Source organism: Pipra filicauda, unplaced genomic scaffold, assembly GCF_003945595.2.
Source record: "Pipra filicauda isolate LSUMZ 115617 unplaced genomic scaffold, ASM394559v2 scaffold198_size2598500_pilon, whole genome shotgun sequence".
NCBI lineage: Eukaryota > Metazoa > Chordata > Aves > Passeriformes > Pipridae > Pipra > Pipra filicauda.
Genome location: NW_024104307.1, coordinates 121282 through 144621, shown reverse-complemented (window position 1 = coordinate 144621; position 23340 = coordinate 121282).

Here is a 23340-nt window from a genome sequence, read left to right as displayed (position 1 = left end):
TTCATGGTGTGTTGTGTCTTCCTTCAACAGTAGGTTCCCAGTTCTAAATTAGGTTACATTGTTTCACAGAGTAATTCAGGTTGGAAGGGACCTCATGACATCTCTAGCCTAATTTTCTGCTCAAAACAGGGTCAAGTTGCACAACTGCACTCTGCATAGCCTGCTTCCCTGTCCTGATGATGAAAAATTTTCTCATGAACTGTTTTCTATCTATATTGGTCTGTCTGAGATTAATTTTCCCCAAAGTAGCCCTCATAGTGCTCTGCCTTGTATTGGTAGCTAGAAAGGTGCTGAAAATGCATCAGTGTTTTGGCTACTGCTGAGCAGTGCTGGCACGGTATCAGCGCTATCTCTCCAATATTCATCCCTTACCAGAAGGCTGGAGATAGACAAGATCTTAGAGGGGCACCTAGCCAGGACAGCTGCCCCAAACTGACCATATTCCATACCATATCATGCTTGCTCAGCTCTAAAAGCTGAAAGAAAGAAGGAGTGGGGGGACATTTTTTGTTATAACAGTTGTCTTCTGAAGCCACCACAGTGCATACTGAAGTCCTACTTCCCAGGAAATGGCTTGACATTGCCTGCTGATGGAACACAGAGATTAATCTTTTGTTTTTCTTGACTTCACAGCAAAGGAAAATTCACAGCTTCCTTGCACAAAGCTTGTGCCTTTGCCTTGTTAAAATGACTTTGTCTTGAACCATGAGTTCTTTTCCATCTTATTTTCTCCCCTCCCTGTCATGTTGAGGAGGGGAGTGAAAGAACAGCTTGGTGGGCACCTTACTTCCAGCTAAGGTCAACCTACCACACTATCCCACTTGTTTTTCCCTGTTGATGACTGACCATTCCCAGAAACCTTTGCCACTTATATTGCCACAGAATTTCTGAAGGTTGTTGGGCTTCAGTTCTTGATACTGGTTCCAAATGAAGCAACTCAAGCCTATGGTAGCAGTTTAGAAGAGAAAATGTAGAAAACATGCATTTCCTCCTTTCCTCAATAACAGCATGGCAAAATTAAGCTTTTTGACATTACTTGATCTCCTTGCTTAGTATCTGAATCAATACTTTTTTCCTCTTCAGCATCAGAAGATTAATTATTCTTGTCAGTTGGTGTGGGAATCAGGGAAACATTATCCCCATGAATACTTGTCACTCTGGATAGTAGGTCATGTCAAGACACACTATTAGACAATGTAGAATTTCCATCTGTGAGCCAAGAGTATTCCACCAGAGCTTAAAGTGCATTACTGGTAGCAGGAATTTTGTTTGTTCCTCATATCTGAAAAGCCTGAAACTTCTCTCAGAGGTATGTGAAGTTTAAGTTTTGTCAATAATCTGTGTTCATTCAGAAGAGCATGAGATCCATCACAGAGCTGATTCATGTGGGCTACTGTTCAGAAGTATAGTGGCTTTACACATAGTAAAGCTATTCACACAAATATTATTTGGATTAAAAATACCATGTGACTTGAGGGAATACATCTTCAGAATGAAAAGGTAGACTTAGATTAGTGGTGGGTTGAACCTGGCTGGATGCCAGGTGCCCACCAAAGCCATTCTATCATTTGCCTCTGTAAGTGAATAGGGGAGAGAAAATTTAACAAAAGGTCGTGAGTTTAGGTAAGGACAAAGAGAGATCACTCATTGATTACTGTAACGGACAAAACAGTCTTGACTTGAGGAATTTAATTGAATTTATTACCAAACAAAATCAGAGCAGGATAATCAGAAGTAAAGCAAACCTTAAAAACACTTTTTCCTCCACCCTTCCCTCTTTTTCAGGCTCTACCTCTTTCTCCCCGGATGCACATGGAGATGGGGTATGGGTGTTACAGTCAGTTCATCACAGGTTGTTACTACTGCTGGTCAGGGAGCAGAATCCTTCCTCTGTTCCAGTATGGGGTCCCTCCCACAGGAGACAGTTGCAAGTCCTTCCCTTGTGCTATAGCTCTTCACAAACTGCTGCAACATGGGTACCTTTCCAGAGGGTGCAGTCCTTCAGAAACAGCCTGTTCCAATGTTGGTCCCCCACGGGATCACAAGTCCTACCAGGAAACCTGCTCTAGTGTGGGTTTTTCTCTCCACGGGTCCATGGGACCCTACCAGGAGCCAGCATGGGCTTCCCATGGGGTCACAGCTTTCTCTCACTCTGCTCTTCTCTGAGCACAATTACAGATCACACAGAGTACACTGAATTGGAAGCAACCCACAAGGATCATCAAGTCTAACTCTTAGCCTTGCACAGGACCAGCCCCAAGAGTCGCACAATGTACCTCAGAGTATCATCCAAAACACTTCTTGAACTCTGTCAGGCTTGGTGCTCCCCGGGGGAGCCTGTTCCAGAGCCCAGCCATCCTCTGGATGAAGAACCTTTTTCTAATGTCTAACCTAAACCTCCCCTGACACAGCTTCAAACTATTCCCTCATCTGTTGTACCTGTTTTTGTGGCCATGTTTTGGTAGCAGAAGGGCTACAGGGGTGGCTTCTGTGAGAAGTTGCCAGAAGCTTTCACCATGTCCTGTAGAGCCAATGCCAGCTGGCTCCAGGACAGACCTGCCGGTGGCCAAGGCCAAGGCAGACAGGAATGATAGTAACACCTCCATAATAACATATTTAAGGAGAAAAAAGTTGTTGGGCAGATGAAAACTGCAGCCAGAGAAGAGCAGAGTGAGAACATGTGAGCAACTCTGCAGATACCAAGGTCAGTGAAGAAGGAGGAGGAGGAGGTAATCCAGGCATCAGAGCTGAGGTTCCCCCGCAGCCTGTGGTGAAGACCATGATGGAGCAGCTGTGACTCTGCAGTCCATGGAGGTCAACAGGGATGGCTGTGACCCTGCAGGAGGCCCATGCTGGAGCAGGGTCCTGGCAGGGACCTGATGACCTGTGGAGAGAGGAGCCCACGCTGGAGCAGCCTGTGCTTGAAAGACTGCACCTCATGGAAAAGTGACCCATGCTGCAGCAGTTTGTGAAGAACTGTTGCCCAGGGGATGGACTCACACTGGAGAAGTTTGTGGGGGACTGTCTCCACAGGGAGAAGGGGAAAGACTCCTTTTCTCTGAGCAGCAGCAGCAGCAACAACCTGTGATGAACTGAGTGTAACTCCCATTCCCCGTCTCTCTGAGCTGCTGGTGGAGGAGAAAGTAGAACTTGGGAAGGAAGGAGGGATGGGGAAAGATGTTTTTAAGATTTATTTTACTTCTCATTCTACTTCTCTGATTTGGTTAGTAATAAATTTAATTAATATCCCCACTTCGAATCTGTTTTGCCCATGACGGTGATCAGTGAGCAATCTCCTGGTCCTTATCTCAATGCATGAACCCTTTGTTATATTTTCTTTCCTCTGTCCAGTTGCAGAGGGAAGTGAGAGAATAGCTTTAGTGGGTTCCTGGTGGCCAGCCAGGGTCAACATGCTATATCTATGCAATAACTTTTTTTCCTTCTTAAATATGTTAACACAAAGATATTACTTCTCTGATTGGTTCAGCCTTGATCAGTGGTGGGTCCATCCTGGAGCCGGCTGGCAATGGCTCTGCCAGACATGGGGAAAGCTTCTGGCAACTTCTCACAGAAGCCACCTCTGTAGCCCCTCCACTACCAAAACCTGGCCAGGCAAACACAATAAAATAAAGATATCTTTGTACTGGTAAATTAGCTGTTTCCTGAATCATATTTTTCAGGTTCTCATCTAAATTACCTTCCACCTATCCTTTTCTTTTGACTCACCTTACTGAGGGGAATCTTATGCACAAATACAAGTTAAATTATCATTGCTTATAAGATTTTCAGACACGTATCTACGTATGCATAAACATATAAATGTACATATAGATAGATAGATAGGGAGATGTCACAGGTGACAGTGGGTCTGTCAGCACCTTGGCACATACTGACGAAGCAATGGATGTTGACCAGATCAAAGTATACCCCTGAGATGGACTGAAAAGAGAGGACTGAAGGTGGAGGCCCTGATCCTGACAACATGCTGATGCATCCTGAGGAAGCTGTCCCGTGGGAACAGAGAACACTGTCTCATGAAAACAGGAGCACTGTCTCATGAGAACAAGGACCTGTTTTGAACGAGAGTGGTTGGGAAGAACATCAACATGAGAGAAAAATAAGAGCAGGTGCTCAGGACTGTTGTGGGAAAGAACTGGGCTGTTTTGAGAAAGAGCAAAGTTGTTGTGAGAAAGTAGAGTTTAGAAAATGCACCTATTAGCTGTAAGAATTCTGGTGTGAAAGTTTGAACTGTCCTATCCATGTGCATTACGTGTGTTCAAAAACTGTACTTAAGGGGCTGTGCAGCAGCCCCGTCTGTCCCTGCTTTTTTCTTGGAATAAACTTTGCTGGAACCTTTTTTCGTGTCGCTTTGGCCGTTCAGACACTTTCAGCGACAGGTAGATATTAAAAATGTTAATTTCCCCACACAAGAAGCCTTTATAGATATCTTCAGGTCTTCATTGTAATTCCTCAGAAAGTCAATTAAAATTCTGGTTTTTCATGCTGTCTTCAAAGTATCTGACAATTGGTAAATTTATAGATTCTAAAACCACTGCCTAATATGATCTCTGGGCTTTATTTTACTACTCCTAGCCTCCAACCATCTGTCTCACTCCATCTGTTGTCTCGTCTTTTACTTAGTTTGAAAATTCTTTGGATAGGGATTGTCTTCTTGGCTCACGTTTGGCAGAGAGATCCTGGCCTCTAATGGACTTCTAAGAATTATGGTAATACAAATAATAGCAAGAATCAACTTATTTGTCAGTTAAGAAAGTATATTGCAATATAGTTCAACCAAATAGAAGGCAAGATAACTTTTACAACATTTGAAAGACTTCATTCCTGTGGCAATTTTTAATGCCTTACATTCAACATATTTCTGTAACAGTAATTTTCAAGTGTCTGTATACAAGCAGTAAACATTATTTAGTAAACTGACTAGGTTGAAATTGTAATTCACTCAGTAGAGCAATACAAGTTAAATCCCTCAGTTTTCTGAGATTTTATGGGTTTATTTGCTTCTTCAAGTTTAGAGCTGCTGATTTCTTCTGGAAATTCTCTTTGTGAGTATCAATAATGTAGTCTGTGGGAATATGCTACACTATTAGTCTTAGCTAATCAATGGGAAAGAATCTGAATCGAATTTTGTTTTATTTCCACCTTACTCAACCTAATTACGCTGGCTGTTTATATAGTTTCTTTTATTTTTGTCAAAAAAATTTATTAGCAACTAAGAAAATAGAGTACTGCATCCCTCCACAATTAAAGTCTAGACAGATGTATGTCCATTTCCATTTTCTCCACAGAGAAGCTGTCAGATTTCACTTTAATTCCAAGACCACTATGAAAGATCACCTTAATTATAGGATTCTTGGCACGGAATTTATGTTGTCATTCAAATTGATCAATTCATATTGCTGAGTTGTCAGTCTAAAATGTATCAAATTTATTTTCAAAATGTATTTTCATTAACTATTTACCTGTTCTTTGCCTGTAATATAAGATGTGCCTTTCAAAAATCTTAAAAATACCTATACAGTTTTGATTACAGATTTTGATTTTGACCTTCATTCAGAACCTCTCCATGTCAAAACACTGAACCTAAGGAAATTGCTGCAGATTTATTCTTGGGCTTGGCCTTACAGTCAGTCAGGCTAAATGCAAACTATAAGGAAGTAAATAGTATGTATTATCTTATGATGTATATTCATATGTTCTAGTTTATTAGAAAATGTAAAACTTTCTTTGATAAGTTTCCCTTGATCATATGACATCACTATTTTAGAAGAGTTTTACACAGATCTGCATATGAAAGTAAGAGCAGTCAAGGTCTATAATAATTGATGAAACAGAAGTAAATAACGAAAAAATGCAAACAATATTTTGGCTGCTAAAAAAGTGCATACCTGTTGCTCATTCTGGTGGTGAATTCAGGTGACATTACGATGTTCTTTGCTGCTATCATAAAAATCAAAAAATGCTTATGTACATTCTAGTTTTCTCTCCTGCCAAAAATATTCACATATAAAACCAAGTAAAAAACCAATCCTATAGACCAGTATTGTTGGAAAGAATTAAATAAAAAAAAAACAACGAAAACTACTGATCGTTACAGTGGTTAATTAACCAAAATAAACTAGGCTATTATCTCTGAAAATTTCCAGCCCCTCTGAAAGTTGTGCTAAATCTACAACCTGTAATAATATATTGTTGATGAAATATTTTCCTTCTTATGGGCTGAACATTTGACTCACATGCTTGCCTCCTGCTCTATCAGAAACCTGGTGCAAGGATGAAGAAGACTGTGAATACCAGCAAACAGAATTTACTTGTGCCTAATTTCAAAGAGATCAATGAGTTTGTAACTACCTCACCTCTAACTCTCTGTGGTAAAGGAAAGGAGGCCAAAGACCAGAGGAATAAAAGTTTTGGTACTATGATTAAATGCTAGTCATAGTTCAGTGTAGAACAAGTATACAAATATTATGAATCAGTGCCACTGTATTGTCTTTATTATCTTTCAGTTCACGGTAGTGCATCTTATTTTCTCTTTCAGTTTTCCTTGATTTAATAAATGCCACATCAAAACACTTTAGTAGACTGTAAAAAATATTTACAGACTTCTGAGTGCCAACGATATTACTGTAATTATCATAGAAGTGATGTACAGCATTAAAGCCATTCTTATTTAAGAATTTTTTATTTAAATAGTGCAGTTGAAAAGCACGATCAAGTAACTGCATAACAGAGCCAAGGGAAGCAGAGAATCCACTTTATTGTTTAGGTCAGTTAATTTGTCTCCTTTACTCTGTAATCCTGCTTGTCATATAAAACTGTGAGGGCAAAGCTGTAGCTCAGTAACATAAGGCTTATTAAAAATAAAATACATTTCAACCCCACTTTTAAAGTGGTAAAACACAAATTAATTAGGATGCTGCCAAATAAATTATGCTGCTTATGTCTTAGAAGTGCTCAGCGAGTTTATATGGACTGAGTTTTAGGTACTCAGCTTGAAGTATACATGCAGTTTATTTGCATAGAAACAGTCCAACTAGAGTAAGATAAGCAATGTAAAAAAGGCCTCTGTTTCTTCTCTTAATCAATATTTTTTAAGATAATTTCCTCTAGCATATTAATATATATTATGGGATAGAAATTGTCTTAAATGAAATCTCATATTTCTTTTTCTTACATATTCCCAAAATTTTTAGAGATATAGACAAGTATGTATAAAGGTTTTATTTTTTTCCTTTAGATAATTAAATGCTGTCAGTTTTATTGATAAATATATGTCAGTCTTCAATGTGTCACCTAAATATTCCTGTTATATTTATTTTAATATCTCATTGGTGATTAACTGCATTATTTAGTTTTGCCTATGATTTAAGGAAAATGTTATCCTTTCTTCTAATGGATGAGGATTAAAAAAAATAATTAAAAAAAAATAAATCAAGAATATTTTTAAGGTTTTCACTGTCCCTATGTTCTGGAAAGTAAGAAAGTGATTACACTGCAAAATCTAACAACAAACTGCCTTTCATTTTAAACGAAATTTCTGAGTTAAATTGTTACCAAACCCTGTTACTGAATGCTACATAAAGGACAGAAGCCTTTTTTATAAGAACATACAGAGGACTGATGGAAAGAGGAGTTACAGATCTGGCAGCTTACAATGCTGATCTGCAGACCCACGGTCTTAGACGCAGACTCCTCCTTTGACACAGAAATATAACTGGGTAATGCTTAAAACAAAAGTTTTGAGAGGTTTGACTACTCTGTTCTTCTCCATTTCAGAAGAACCAGGAGGCACAAAGGCATGATACTTACTTATTTTGAACTTTCCGCTTCTGTAAGAGTGGAAACATACCTAAAAATTGATTTTCCCATTATAGGTAAATATTTTCTCTGTTAGTTCATCTAATACATGTTTAGTTTGTGATATTTTTAGAAGATAGAGGCTATAAATTTGTGGGTAGTATTTAGTTGGTTTTTCGTTCCTCAAAAAGAAAAAAAAATTAAAAAATAGTAGTTTAGAGTTTTATTTGGGTATTCATTTCTTCTCATGAGTTGGCACCTTGTTGTAAGTCACAATAAAGCAGAAACGTCCCAGAAGAGATTCTACAAGTATAGTCTACCTGTTTGATGTTAATGTGCCTGTGCAGAACCCTGAAGGTTAATAGAGGCACCATGCTTCTCACAAACATTCCTGGTGTCTCATCCCCCGTGAATTCAGTTGTTTATGCGATATCAGGGCTCCATACGTTCAGGTGACTGAAAAATGTATTGGGTAGGATTACAATCCGAAACACATCTATGTGTTTATGTGGCATATTTGCGTTTCAGGTTTTATATGAAATTGTGAAATAACTTCTGATCTATTTATGAAGGTATGACAGAACTTTTAAAGAAGAAGGAAATTATTATTCCTACTGCGCATAGCTTCTACACGATTTTTCATTAACTTCCTTGGCTACTAAGAGCCCAATTTTAGATCAAATGATATTTTTTGGGAAATCAGCTCTCTCTCCTCTTTTTCTAATAATTTATAATTAACAGATAAAATTGATAACTTTATTTCCAAGTCTTCCAGCATCCCCAGCTAACAACATGGTTTCAAAACTAAATATTCTAATTAATAGCTCTTAATTTTCCCAGATAATTTGATTTTTCTTTAAGTAACAATCATATGGTGAGAATCTCTTTGCACCAAACACTTTTTCTCCAGTCTGAAGATAATAAAACAATTTATGTTCTAATCACTACTTTTTCTGTTTGGCTCAACTGTTAATTTATTCTGTAAATTATAGGACTTCTAATTAATCTGGAAGATTCTCTGACTATTTAGAATGCAGGGTGAGCTAAGCTTCATTTGAAAAAGAAATCTAACTATTTTCTTAAAGTTAAATCCTGAATTTGCAAGTAAAAGATTGTATGAAGAACTGAAATGAAAGTTCATGCTAAAATATGAACACTGGTTGTGACATGCTGCTGCTACCCTAACTTAAAGAAGACTTTCAAAATCAGAATGTTTTAAAGTTATCAAATAAAAGTCTTAGAGGAGCTAGAAATGCACTGGAGAATACACTGAGAAGTTCGGGACAGGCAACATAAAGAGGTAGATAAAAGATGGGGCTTTAAACTAATATCATGGAAACACAAGAAACATTTATTACTAAAAGAAGAGATAGAAAAAAGAAAACCTAGAACAGATAAAGAAAACTGTGTTGTTGGATTTTTTTAATGCATCTTGTTAGACACCTGCTTTTAGGTGTGAATTCTTTCTCATGCAGTTTAAACACTCGCCATGGTGTTTCATTCCAATAAGTGACTGATTTCTGTGTGGACTTTATTTTGCTTTCCTAGGGAAGCAAATCTATTTACTTAATCCAGCACACAACTAATATTTAATTTTACTCCTGATAAAGAAATTGAAAACCTATAACAATTTTAAAATACTGAAAAATTAATTGACCTAATTTGGATATTAGGAAAGCATTTTGCCAAGCATATTTGGAGGGTGGAAGAAAAAATAAATTAACTTTCGTAAGGAATTTTTTACTTGTTTCTAGATAGCAGAAAATTTTAAAATTTGCAGTTCAAATGTCATGGACTTTCTCTTTTGATGTATTTAGAGTAATATAAACCCCAGCTATTTCTAAAATTTTAAAGACGAATTAGTCGTTTTAATAGGACAAAGTGTCTATGAGTCTTTTGAATTCAGGCATGACAAACTTCATCTAACATTGCTGTCTAAGAGACCATATAAATTTGATTTATGTTTAAGTTAAGCTTATTGATCAATTATTGGGCTTGACTGTACATTCAGTGAAGTCATAGGTAAAGTCATTACCTTAAAAAAGCCCTTATTTTTTTAATTGCTTTGGGCTGTATTTGTTGAGCTCCTGCCAAGATACTGACATAGATCCCACTCAAACAAGAGTTTAAGTCTGTGCTTAAGTCTAAGCACATATTTTTATCTAATTAAAATTCTAGATGGATGTGGCAGACTTCCAGCCTTCAGTCTTAATACAGTTGGAACTCACAATTGGATCAGAAGGAATTATGCTTTCGGTAAGAAAAATATCAGTCCTGAGGGATGGGGGTTTGATGTTATCCTAGAAACAAAGGAAAAGATCTGTCCACATTATAAAAATATTTTTACTCCTGAAAAAAACCTTTTCCTTCCTGTGAGAAAGTCCAATCATGTATTCTGAAATCCTGTCTATATTGCACTCAGCAATCGTTTGATACCTTCAGTGAAAAAAGAACATCATTCCTTTTGTAATAAGAATCTGTTACAGAAGGATTCTGGAATGGGGCTGTTACATACTACAGAATCCATAAAACCCAAAGTATCATGAAAGTGGTATAAATGGATGCCTGTCATTTTCTCTCACATAAATACTTCCAAAGACCAATGAGAAATTTCTCAGAAGATTCTTTGTTTCTTAGTGATTTCCTTACATAATTTTCATTTTTCTTTCAGAGAATACAGATGTTATTTTTCATGCTGAATTCTAATGAATGTATAGTTGACTGAGAGATAGTGCATATTCTGATCTTCTATAATCACCAATAAAAGTGGAAATAATATTTTTAGATGACTTAGTATTTAGGTTACCCCTACGTGCTAGATAAGTTCTCCTTAACACATCATTTGAAATGAGAGTCTGTCATGAAATAGTGCCAAATAGCAAAGAAGACTTCAAGATTTTCTCAGTTCTACGCTGTTCTGATACTTGTATCCATGTAAGCCTGGATAATCCACCTGCATATTCATCCCTTCCTGTAAAAGGTAAGAGGCAACATTATTAACAAGGATTGGGTTATGACATTGTTTTACAAAATACCACATAAGAATAATTATCTGTTTCAAATTTAAGCACTCCAAAGTATGGTATATGCAAAACTGTAAATAAGAGTTGAGATGGTAGCCAGCACTGCTGTATGGCTTTGTCTTAAAATCTCACGAGTATGCCACAACTGGGTACATGTTTTATTTCTGTTATAAGAGTTATTAAAAGAGGCTTTTGGCAGTAAACAGTAATGTAGCAGCGTCATCCAGCAGAAAACTTTAATGAAATTTTGCTTAGTGCTAGGCAGAAAATACAATTCCTTACAATAAATATCTTACAACTTTCTCTCTCTCTGTCCTTTTAATGACACTTACCTAATAAAGATAACATCAAGTATTGGTAGCTACTCAGTAGAATAAAAATCCCAGAAAGTATTCACTGTAGAAATGAAAAGTCTCATATAAACTTCAATGACCTAATGAGAAGAACCTATTTAGAAGGGTGGGTCAGCATTACAGTTCTGAGAAAACATTGTCTTATTCTGGAATAGTAGAATTTTGATTCCTGAATGTTGGGGAATCAGTTTCTCCTAAATTTAATTTAATTTTTGTAGGTTTTCTGATGGTTTAATGTGATTTTAAGATAAATAATTTCAAGTCTACAAGGGCACAAATAGAATGTTTTTTAATGTTTGATAGAAGAATATTTTTCTTTCAGCAGAAAAATTATCATAATGAAAAGTAAATAAAATGACTGATATGTTTAAACTAGTCTTTGTACAAATAATATTGTTTTATCACAAGTCAAAGTATTACTGTATTTCTGTACCTTTTTTTTTTTTCTTTTACATGAGATTATATAACACTGACAAAGCAGTTTAATTTATAAATTCTGATTGGAATCTGGCATTTAGAGGTGGGCTTTCTTAAATGGTTGTAATTTTAATGTTTCATATTTCAAGCTCTTATTTTTCTTTTAAGCTTTCAAAATTGAATTATTTGAAAAGTGCTATCGATGCCAAGCAGCAAGATTAACTCTACCTAATCATGTATAGATATAAAAAAACTTAACTACGAGATAAAATAAGAACACTTACCAGTTAAGAAAAAATAAAAGAGGAAAGTGAAATGAAATAATGAACAAAGACTTAAAGTCACTCTCTGGAAATGGAAAGGAACAGAGAAACCCATAATGTGTTGCCAATCTATAAATAAGCAATTAAATTTATTGGCTATAGCAGAAGAACTTACATGTTCACTCGTGTGAATACAGGCTACACAGTCTGGCCTTGAAAGACTACTTCTGAATAAAGAATCCAGTAACATAAAGCAGTATTGATTTGCAAGATAAAAAGAATTAAACTTTGAATGAACTTTAGGGACTCTTTTTTTTTTTTTTTTTTTCCCAAACAGTGGCAGTTTTGTACCAGTTATGCATCTTGAAAAAAAAAAAAAAAAGGCAAATGTTTTTGGTGATGAAGATCATCATGGAGAGAAAACTTTTTCTTTTATAAAGTATTATTTTTAACAGTTATTTCGAAATCCACCTCCTTGTTGCCCCATCCAATCTTTGACCTTGTCAGTTTTAATAGGTTTTAACTTTTATTCAGCTGTCACATTCTTGCTATCATCTTCCTTACTAAAAAAGTTACCATCTGTCTGAACCAACAATATTTTCATTGTTAAGGCATCTTCTCCCACAACATATGTCTTCAATTTCTAATGTGAATCAGAATTCTTGGAGAATGTTGTCAATGATCATGCCACCAATCTGATTGAATCAGCCTTGACATTTTGCCAATTAAACTGTGCACTTTAAAGAAAATTATAAATAGCACTTGCTTTGTTACAAAGTTCAGTATGGCTCACTAGGATAATGAAACATAGAATTTCCTATATTTTTTCAGAGATTCATGTAATAACAAGAATTTCAGTTTTGTGGTCCAATTAATAAATTACTTTTGTAGTAGTTTACTTCTATGTAGTAGCTTTTTAAAAAAAAATTAGATCTTTTTAGAGGTTTTTTTAATATCTAAATTATCAAGTGAATTAAATTAATAAAACATACATTTGCATAATTCTGGAAGTATGACATAGTATAAAAAAATGTTCAGGCCATGGAATCTATGACAAATTATGGTGTTGTCTACTTCTTGCACTCTAATTCTTGATTCTAAAGTATTGTGTCTTATTACATTCACAGATGTGATAATTTGACATTTTTTCCTGACTAACAGAATTTCCAAAATATGTATTGCCATTAGAAAACAAAAACTTTTAAGGACTTGAGAGGAAGTGGAAGAGAATAGAAAGTTCAAACGTGGATGGAAAGAGTCTTTAGTAAGATTTACTTCTGAGAGTAGTTATCAGGAAAACTGGTTTCAGCTGGAAGAAATTAGGAGCCCTTGGAGCCTTCAGTATTACTGCCTATATATAGCATATCCTGTACTGGCTTTTTTTCATAGATCTTTGAACAGTTTAGTTCTGCAAGATACTGTATGTCTTGTCTCCTCCATGTGAAAAGTTTTCCAACAAGGCTAGTTAAACATTTTCCAGCAGAGCTATTCTTCAGTGTAAAATTATGTTTTGACCACACAGATGTCTTCCTAAGAAAAAGTCTGCTTTTCAGAATATTTCTTTGGGACTTTTTGTCCTTAAAAGCTAGATAGTCCAATCTTAATACATCTCAAATGCCAAAGAAAAGGTAAAATATTATTGCTTAATAACTCTGGGGGGGTTTTTTGTTTGTTTTTTTTTTTTCAGTTTTCATGTATAGTTACATCATATGTAACTGTGTATGTATGTGACATTACATATGTATGCCACACCACATGTAGACACTGCATCGTCTGGATGTGCATGCAATGGGATGCCAGAAAGAAATATAAAAGGACTTTACTCACACTAAAAACCTGGATTTCTTCATGTGAAATGTTAATTGTTGCCAAAAGCTAATCCAATCTTCTTCACTCAGAGTGGGAAAGAAGAACTATTGCTCTAGGCAGCTGGGAATTTCTCTGTGAAGCCTTCCACCAGATGAACAGCAGATCTGAGACAACTGACTTGATGAAGCTATTCTTCTTTAAATCTGAGCTCTCTTCTCCTCCCAGTTTTTAAGCTGCTTTGGACAGTTCTGTTACCTATTCTCTGTATTTCAATAAGGAGTAGGTGGGGCTGCTAGTTTTGCATTTAAGAAGGAGTAATTTGCCTGCAGAAAGGGCAAACATCACTGACTATGTAGTTCCTATGTACGCCCCCTGGGAATGAACCCATATCTTGCAGGATACATGCATATATATTTGCAATGGGGAAGCCTTGAGTAGGGCCATGGAAAAACACCACAAAATTATCTTATATTTTCAACAATAAATGCAGTTGTGTTACTGAGTCATAATTCCTTTCGTGAGATAGAGCAGTAGACTTGACCTACCTATCACACAAAGCCTCAGTTTATCTCTAAGCTGTAATTTTCTTACATTACTAAAAGCCTTGTACAATGCTCTGGGCATGGAAGTGGCATAGTATTTAATAATAACTGAAGGGTGATTGCAATTCTTCTACATATACACACAATGATTTTCAATAAATGTAAACAGCTAAAATTGAAAAGCAAAAGGAAAGAAATTACAAACAGAAAAAAATAAGTCACAGTTATAGAGCAAAAGATGACAGAGAATATACTTTTATTTCCACTTGACAGGGAGAGATTGGCCTTTGATTTCTGTAGCTGGGACATAGAATATCTGTATTTCATGAGAAAGTAAAAGCTTGTGTTCGTGACCAGCGTAATGAGTATTTGTTAAGGTCTCACATTTCTAAAATCTGAATCTCATTTATTTTAAGACCGTACTAATTTTAGGAGAACTATCAAGCAAAGGCACATTTTTAAAACCCAACAGCAGTTTACATGAGGAAACCTTTATTTCTTGTGTCAGTATTTACCCAAATTGAGATTATTGCCAATCGTTATTATGTTCTTTCTCGCCTTTTAAAAAAGACACTAAAAAAGAAAAAAAATTACAGCAGATAAGATACTTTATCCCATGGTGAGAATAACAACCAAGTTGAGACTTATGTAGAATGAAATTTGTATTCCAGTCAATGTTCGTGTGTATAATCAAGTACTGTGTGCAGTTAAATGAGTCTGTTGTCTTGCTATAATGAGTATCTACATCCATCCTAACAGTTAATGAGGAATAAATGACTTATTATCAATGAATGGCAGTATCTAAATAGCTTTGCTACAAAAACAGAATATTAATATGTGTAGCTAAAATAGATCTTAAATGATAATGGACTTATTCAGACTATTAATTATTTTAAAAGCCTCTAGTAAGGTTTGCTGCTTCTGGATGGAATTGGAGCTCAACTGGTTCAAGTGCCCTTATATGTTTGCAGACAGTGTTAACAAATGACCCTTTAAAATTGTATCTTAGAACTAAATGGAAAAAGGGGTTTTACGAAATACATGTGCTGCCATGAAAAATCAGACCACAGATCTCTGTAGTTCAGCATTTTACTCCCACCAGAAATTAGGCCTACTCACTTCAGTGGAAGCAACAAGAACTGTCTCTATAGCTGACCTTGCATTTTAACTGACTCACCTCCAAATGATCAGCTGAGGGTGAGCCTGTGCCCTGAGGTACAAAGGCGATGCCTTTTACTATCATCTTTTTAAAAACCAACATTTTCTAGTACAGTGAAAAGATTTCATTGTCACATGAATGTCAAATTAATTTCTTTAAGTTCTAAGCTCTTGGTCTCAGTGATACCATGTTCAGATCATAAAATTACAACTACTGCAGAAATTTGGCTTGTTCAATTATTCCTGGCAGTGAGTAGATGCAGTGACCTCTTATCTACATAGACTAACAAATTCTGGGTGAAGAATTAGTTGTGGAATTTCTTTTAATTCTTCCCAGTTTTAGCCAAGTTCTCAGCTATTATTTATATCTAGGAAGCTATTCCCAGAGCTTGTCTTGATTCAGAAAAATTAAGTACCTCAGGTAGCCTTAGTAAAACAGTAGAACACTAAGCAAGTTTTGATTACATTTATATCTGATACCACAAAGCTCATATAAAACGGCCTGGATTTACTAATCTCCAGGTCACAAATCTAGGCATTTTTACTTTCAGAATCTACCAAGGTCAGGAAATGAATATGGGTTTAAAAAAAAAATGCCGTGACAATCATTATTACAGTTATTTTTAATAGAATTTCCCTTTTTTCTTAGATATTTTGCAAGCATTATATATTTAAACTTTGATTCTAGAAGAAAAGAAACTCCACTCTGATGCTCTAAGGGAATTTTTTTACGATACAACACAAGAAAAATATTAAACTTCACTGTAAATTCATATGAGTACACAGGTCAAAAATTCTCACGTAAATTTTTATGTAACAAACATCACTCTTTCTAATATGATCTAAACACACAATAATATGTATCTATGCAGCTAATTAATGAGTGTTATGCTGGACTTAAAAGTATCTGTATTTAAATTTCAGATAATAAAGGTTTCCAAACTAGCTAGTTGCCATGAGAGATTTTCAGACAGTTTTCAGGCAATTTTCAGAATAAATTTTTTGTTATACATTTTTTTCTGATTTAGAGAAACTCTGAAACAAAAATAATCTAAGAAAATGAAAAAGTATGCATAGAAAAGAATCAGAAATATATTGTTTCCCTCTAGGTATTCTTCCATTCTTTCATTTCAGCTGAAATTCAATCTTCTTAATACTATGTTGTTTTAAGAAAGGTCTGCTTGCAGATATTATACAGACAAATCACAAAGACTGACCTGAAGTCTAAACCGAGGTCATCTAAATCTGTGGACATTAACATTTAGCTCAACTCTGTGTTCAGTGTGGTGTCTGTTAGAGAAAAAAAAGTATTTCTGTTACTGAATTTTATAGTCCATTCAAAGAGATGCATAGCAGACTTCCAGTACCTAAAGGGGACCTACAAGGAAACCTGAAGACGGACTTTTTACAAGAGTATATAGTGATAGAATAAGGGATTATGGTTTTAAACTGAAAGAGGGTAAATTTAGATTAGATATTAGTAAGAAATTTTTTACCAGGAGGGTGGCGAGACACTGGAATAGGTGCCTCATAGAAGTTGTGGGTAGCCCATCCCTGGAAGTGTTCAAGGCCAGGTTGAATCGGTCATCGAGCAACCTGCTCTACTCAAAGGTGTCCCTGTCAGGGTTGGAACTAGATGATCTTTAAGGTCCCTTCCAACCCAAAACATTCTATGATTCCATGACTCTACCTTTCTGTGACACGTTTTGGTATCTAGTTTCCTCCTTAAATGAGCTAAAAAACCCCTAGTATTTCTGCTTCAAAGTACTCGATGACTTAAATACCATTAACAAACCACTGAAGCGAATTAAATACATCTAGACACCTAATGCTGAGATATTTGAGCATTTTCTATTACACCCAAAATGTCTTTATAGATTTAAAAGAAATACCTGATGTGTAAAGCCAGTAATTTATTAGTGTAATTGAAATATTAACAGTCTAATTGAAGACTTATTAATACAAATAAGAGATATTAAGTAGAAATGGATATATTAATCTATAAATTTATGCATACTTGTTTAAATATTTGTTTAAAATATTAAACATATTATTTTTATAACAATGCATTTATACACAGAAAAAGTCTTAAAAGAAAATACAGTTCATAATATACTACCACACTAAGGACTTTGGTTTTCAGATCTTAAAGATGAACACTTTGCTGCAGGATGTGCAGGCATCAAATCTTTTCTAAGAAACTTCAGCAACATATGCTTCATACCTTCTTCCCTAGACATTTTTTCAAAGTTTGAAATTAAACCTGAATCACAGGCACAATTGGCAAATAATTTGAATTTATGTAATAAATCAGTCCAATACTAACAAAGTTGTAATTCAGAAGTCACAACCTGTTCAGTAAGAAAGACATCTCCTTGGATATGCCACTGTTGCACTGGTACTCATGCAAGGTTTTCTTTGAAATGCCAAAGATTAACCCATTTGTTATAAAAGAAAATGAGAATTTAAATACGTTTTATGAGATCATGCAGTAAAATATTTGGAATCACAAAGTCAAAGTTTGTTCTGTTGCATGCACCAGACACTGAATGCTTTCTGAAAATGATGTGTTATTTTTTCAGGAATAGCATGAAAAAATGCTTCAAAAATATCAAAAAGGCTTCTCTTTTGGCCTGTGCAAACAAAAATACAAGAATTTTCAAGATAAAACAAGTAGTGGAAGCATGGATGAGTCTGATTTACACTAAGAAACAAAAAAAAGGGTAGGTACTAGAATAGTGGGAGCACCTTCTAATGTAAGAAGCACTGGTTATGCTGTAGTGAATCAGACTCAGATTTTAGAAGGTATTGGTTTGATGTTAGGAGTAAACAAATAAAAATGTTTGAAATGTTTGAAATGTTTGAAATTTTCCAAATTTCCCACATCCTAAATTGTCTTTACACCTAGTGTTCATGAGACTGAAAAGGTGCCTGACCATGCTAGCAGCAGAAAATATCACGCACAAAACAAACAAGTGCAGCTGTGCTGTGACTGCAACCTAAAAGCAATTTTCAGGGGAAGTGTTAAAGAGTATTACATAAAAAAGTGGTTTAAGAGTAAAGATATTTATGTTCATTTAAGTAAGAGAAATAATATGCAGAATTAGTTTTGGTATATGAAGTGTTCAAGATTCTGTGTCCATTTTTTAGCTGTAGATAAAATATACTGCTAAAGTTTCCTGGATAAAGTTGCCTTGATAGTGCTGAAACATTAGAGAGAAAACCTTTTGTAAAATAATAAGTGTACTCATTCATGTCTTTGTTATTTAAGATTAATAAAGTTATTTTATTTATGATTTATAGTAACACTAGAGAATCTAACCTTTTTTCTAAAGTAAAGATATAAATCTTTTTTTTTTTGTTATTTTTATGATGAAATGAATTTTAAAGTTTCATTTTAGTATCTGGTTGTCAGTTACTATCCATCAGTTTTTCTTTTACACTTCATTATAAAAAGGTTTTCCCTGGTGCACTCTATTTCATAGCTTTTTCAAAGAAATCTCATGAAAAGTGTGAAAGTATTCAATGAGCCATACATGCCCACATAAAGTTAAATATACTTTTTATCTCTGTTGCATATTTATTTTATGCAGTATGTCACTTGATTTGCAGTGAGTTGGAAATCTGAGTGTTGCTTTTCATATCAAGTCACACATTAAAATTATTATCTAGTAGCTAGAACTATTCTACTGTCATTGAAGCCATCCCCAACCCCTTTAATTTTGCATGTTTCTACTGTGGAAAGCAGTCTTCAGGCATACTGTGTAGATACAGAGCAATAGGTTTGGCATCAATACAGTTATTCACACCTTCTCTAGCAAACCAGAACACATAATTAACTATGTTTCATTGATAGAGTACATTAATTTTCCAAATTGTTTCAGGGCTGAGCACTATCATTACAATTGTCAATTGATAACTTACTTGTAAAAACTCCGAAGTCATTCAGATATTTTATGAGCAAGATTCTTGGTTAGCTAGTATATAATTGTTCATGGAGGTACAATGAGTTCTGTGTTTTATGGGCGGATGGATGATAAACTGTTGGTCAAATCCTCTCTACCATATTGAGAACAAAATAGCTCACAATATATAGCATAAGCTTTACTGAATTATGCTATGTAAATTTTGAGTCTCTCATAGTAGTCTTAGAGAGGACGTTGACTTACTTAAAGAGAAGAAAATATGAGGGACACATTACCAGATGAGAACAGAGAAAACTTTAAAAAGGTTTTGTTTTTTAAAGGAAGACAACGGAAGTTATAATCCTAAGGGTAAATTTTCTAAAGGACTTCATTGTGGTAGAATATTAAACTAATGATTACCAGTGAAGAAAACTTTGGAGCAAGTGAACTGCTTTCAAAAACTGGATTTACATGTATTCAAAAAAATATTCTCATGCAAAAAACTATTTGAAATAAAGTAAATAAACTGCTTCTGAAATCTGTAAAAAGAAAATAATGTTAGCAGTGTGCACGGAATCAGGATTCCAGCACAATCTTCTTTACCTCTTTTCCTTGTGACTAAGGCACAAAAAGTGAGAGCAAAAACGATTGTATCAGAAATTCTTTTGATTCTGACAATCTGGAAAACTTCAAAAACCTGGTGTTTAACCAGACATTCCAGAGGCTGTTGTTTCTGATCTATGTTTAAGAGAAATCTAACTTCTGGTAAAATTAAATAAGGGCTATTTCCAAGTAGCTCTATCCTGATATAAAACCATGAATTTCTATTTCTTACAGCTGAGAAACTGACTTGCAAGATCAGCATTCCAAACCCAAAAACTCACAGCATATGTCACCAAGTAGCATATCAGTTTGAGACAAAAGATCAGTTTTGCTCCATTTCTTGACTCTTTCTTTGAAGTGAATAAAAAAGTATTTTATTTGGAGTTAAATATTTTGATTTTCAAATTTTCTTCTTTTCAGGGAAGTTTGACACAATGTCAAAGTAGCAGTTGGTTTTTTTTGATAAATAACTATTCAAAATACTTCCAACTGCACTTGATTCTTTATTTAAACTAAGGTAGTTCATTTCAACTTGTTGAGGCAGGTCTATGTCTATAAAATCATATCATGTAAGTGAGGAAAGCATGTCCAAGTGGTTTTTTTTAGTCTATTTTTGAATTAAAATACATGTTAAATGAACCTGTGATGAGACCTTGAGCCAGCCAGAATGTCTTAGTAAGTCTAACATTGCTTAAAGCAAATATAACAGAAGCCACATGAAAAGCTTACATACTATAAAGTTAATAAAAGACAGAATCAAAACTAAAGATAAGTAGAACATACCTGCTAAGGTAGACGATAAAAACATAAGTAAAAAAGCAACCTCCCAGTCCTCTCTGTCCTTAAAGGACTGTCTCTCCTCCAGCCTAGTTCTTGGTTTAGAACTTGGTGCCTATGACAAGCATCTTTCTCACTGACACCCTTGAGTCTTGCCTACATTTCTGCTTCTTGCTTCTCCCCAGAGAACTCATAGGAATTTTTGCTGCTTGTTTGGGTTACTTACTTTTTTAGTCTCCCCATGGCGCTTATCCAGCAGGAACCTTGTTCAGCTTACTATACTCTCTAAGATGGAATAACATGTTCCTGATAGGAATCAAGGCGCAGGGTCAAGGCAGTCATCTCACCCAGTCCCAGACTACTGGCAGCAAACAGCACAGGCTAATCCACAACAGACACTATTAATCATATTTTGGCACTATATGCAAATATATATTGCAATGGATTTTTTTTTTTAAGAATTTATTATTTTCAAAATTAAACCTAATGTTGCCTATACTGCAAAAGGAAGAAAATAAGTGATAGTTAAAGTAGTTATAGATGTTCAGCTTGATCAGTCTCACAGATCTTCCATGACTGAGTAATCTGAGTATGTAGTTACCTCGATTTGATAACTCACTGTTTACAACTTTACTCTTTACCTCATACTCCATCAGACTATATTGGGTCTATCCTCAACATAAAATGGCCTGGTGCATTGTGTTGGCAAATATATACACTACTACATCTTCTGCTCAGTTACTAGATAGTAATATGGTAAATATTGATATCTAATTTCACCAGTTCTCAGTCTTTATATAAATGTCTAAAATATCTTTTAGTCATCTGCAAGTATCACCTCTACAAATCTGATGACTTTTTTCATTAAAAACTCCCCCAAAAAAATAAACCAAAAAGCCCCCACTAAATAAATCTTAGCATTAAAGTCAAGTTTGTTGCTTTTATAAGTACATTAACATTAAATAACCTAACATGTAAGATAGAAACAAGCATCACCATTAGAAAAGCTGTAATAGTGGTAGCTTGTGTAATTTGACAAGAAATTATAATTCTTTTTTATAAAAAATACATGACCAATGACCTAGATGATTGCAGAGTATGCTATAGATAATTCACAAACTGGCCAATTATGGAAATATCTAATCATTTGGGATTGAAAATCATGTCTAAAAAGAGCATTTTGGTGAATCCTGGGAAATGCATCTAATCAGTCTGAAGAATATTTTAGAGGATGTTCCTCTTATGACCAAATGAAGAGGAGTGGATCTTCTTTCTTTTTGCTTTCACAGAAATGTTTAGTTCTCAGCACTTCAAGGAAAATTCTTACATATTTTACAATTGAATTTTTGTCTATATAACTCAAAACCTGTTAGAAATTAAGTTTAAGCTAGAAATATGTAATGAGGATACACAACATTTTTTGGGTCTCACTCATGCCTCCTAAACATGCAGGATGTCACTATTGCTTATCTGTCTTGTTTAACTGTTAAAGAGGAGCACAAATGATAAAGGAATATCAGACAAGACATTTGCACAGGGAAGGTCAGTCAAAGTGCATCTGGTCACCAAGTCACATGAATTCTTTCTATGTTCTGCTGGGATCAGATTTACAGATAGCAAAAGATATCTGTCTGCTTACATGTTGTAATCAATCCCTTCTTTTCATAAAATAAAGATCTGAAGAAAAAAAATATTTTTTTCTTTCTTTTTTTTTTCTGAAACTCTTTACGGAAACAGTAAGTAGTTGAGAAATATGCCATTGCTAATAATTCAAATTATTAGATATGGTAGAACATAAATGATAGTTGCATTGTATGATTTTTTCCCCTTTAATCACTTATGTATAGTCAAATTACTTTTTCATAATATGGTGAAGTAGAATAGTTGAATGGCCTGCTATAAATATGAAGCTGAGGACTGATTTAATCGGTATTGTAGTTAGTCTTTTTTCTTTACATTTTTCTTTGTTTCATCTTGATTGTTTGCTAGTGTTATTGTAAGTAAAACAAAAAGATAAATGATAATAACAGCATATACATGTAAAGGAAACAAAACAAAACAGGAAAAAACAATATCAAGTAAATTTAAATAGATTGAAACTTAAATTTATCCAGTGAGGGCTGAAGGAACAGGATTCAAAGTGTAAATCTGAACTTATCTTCAGGGTATTGGAAAATTCATGTACACGTTGTGAGGAAGTTGGTCCAATTTCATTTATTTTGGCCTGTTATCTTTATAAAACCCATTGAAGCCCTTCCTATGAATGCCATCTCATTATTTTATGTTTCAGGATGGATAACTTTCAGTTACTTTACATGAAAGATGTTTTATGGTAGTAAAGTGACTTGAATTTATCATGGAAGAGTAGGGGAAAACTTACCTTTCGAGTGATTTGGATTTTTCCCATTAGGATGTTATCACAGTTGGTTTTCAATGTTCTGGTACTTCCTAGTATGTGCTGTAAAAAAAAAAAAAGGAAATGCAAATCATAGACAACAATGTTTATGTTTCTTCTATTATGTTTCTTTTATAGCATCTTCTTTTTACTTTATTTCTACCCAGTCATTTCCAGATGCTGTTTATGAAGGAAGTGTGTATTTAATGTACACCTATTGCAGAGGAATTAGCAGCTAATATTAGAGAGATGTATGAAGATGGATGGAATGTTAATCAAA